Source organism: Crocodylus porosus, unplaced genomic scaffold (genome assembly GCF_001723895.1).
Source record: "Crocodylus porosus isolate Cpor-Errol unplaced genomic scaffold, CroPor_comp1, whole genome shotgun sequence".
Taxonomy (NCBI): domain Eukaryota; kingdom Metazoa; phylum Chordata; order Crocodylia; family Crocodylidae; genus Crocodylus; species Crocodylus porosus.
In genome coordinates this window covers 4161787-4163484 of record NW_017728945.1, presented here as the reverse complement: position 1 = coordinate 4163484, position 1698 = coordinate 4161787, and positions in this window count along the sequence as shown.

Here is a 1698-nt window from a genome sequence, read left to right as displayed (position 1 = left end):
GAGGTGCTCCCTGCCTGCCTGGCAACAGCCAGAGGCACAACCCCACGCTGCTTGGAGCTTCCCCACCTGGGAAGGAGCAAGGAGCTTCCCCACCCGGCCCTGATGCCCGCTGGGCTGCGGAGGCTCCCGGGGAGGGTGGCAGGGCAAGGAGCCCAAGCCTGCAGCGGACAGCCTGCACCTGCCCCACACGGATGCGGGGGACATGGGTCCCCCCTGCCACCTGCAGGAGTGCGCACAGCAGCAGGGAGCTGCCCCCTGCCCCGAGCCTGCACCTTTCCCCCCACCGCATAGGCTCCATTTCAGCCATACTGTCCATGGGGGAGGGTGAGCTGGGCTTTGCGCTCCATTACACTGCAGCAGCAGCTGCTGCCTCCTGTGGGTGGCAGCTGGGGCTCAGGGGCCACTCCAGGGGACAGGGGGCTGTGAACCCAGGTCCCAGTCCTTGTAGCCTTGGCAGCTGGGCCCCCAAGGCCGGGGGGCAGGGGGAAGAGGTAGGGGCTGTGGATGCTGAAGCAAGGGGCACCAACCAGCAGGGCCAGGGGGTACTGTGGTGGGGAAGTGAGGGGCACCAGGACAGCAGGGAGGCTGGGCTTGGGGGCGAGCGGCCTGGACCTACATTCTGTGACCTAAGGGGGCACGGGAAGCTCTGATTTTCCACGATACAAAACTCAAAAATCAAATATAAAAATGTATAGGTATTTAGAATTAATTTTATTATAGTGATTGAGGCACTGGTAGGTTTCCAGATTGCTTTCAAATTGCAAACATCAATAAAACACTGTGTTCAACTGATACCTCTACACACACACACACACACACACACACTTCATTTTAATTTCAGATTTTGGGCTTATCAGAGAACTTATGATTTTTTTTTTTTGTATCATAGAAAACCAGGATCCTGTATGATCACCTTCCTGGATCCCAGTCAGTCTGGCTTTCATCCCAGATATACATGGAGACTGTACTCATGGCCTTGGTCAATAATCTTCACTTGGGGATGAATGGAGGGAACTGTACTCTACTGATCTTACTAGATCTTTTGGTGGCCTTGATATAACTGAACATGGAGGTGCTGATAAAACATTTACATGAGCAGGAGGTTGTTCACAGGACTGCTCTTAATTGGTTCCACCTTTTCCTGAGGTGATGATGGGCAAGTGTTTGTCACTCCTCAGGACCTTTTCTGTGGGGTCTTCTGGGGCTCCATCTTTATCATCCCTCCTGATCTTTGTGCATCCTGTTCAATCACTGGGCAAAATCTAGAATGCACATCATGAATACGGAGATGAAACCCAGCTCTATATTCCTCTCCCAGCCCCTGCAGTCTCTGTCCTTTCCCAGTACCTAGGTGCATTTGGGGACTGGATGCAGGCTGAATTCAAGCTGAATTCAAGCAAGACAGAGGTGATGGTAGTAGACAAAGCACTTGGGTGGGAGGCAGGAGGGGACCTGGGACACCCATCACTGATGGTTCAGCCTCCTTTTGGCACTCAGGTTTGCAGCCTTGGGACAATCCTGCATTCTCTGCTGCACCTGGATCTCTAGGTGCAGTGGTGAATTGGACTGCCTTTCACCAACTCCACTCGGTGAGAATCACAGAAAGTGAGGGTTGTAAGGGACCTCGGAAGGTCACATCTAGCCAAACCCCCTGATCAAAGCAGAACCATCCCCAACTAGATCATCCCACCTCTCTGC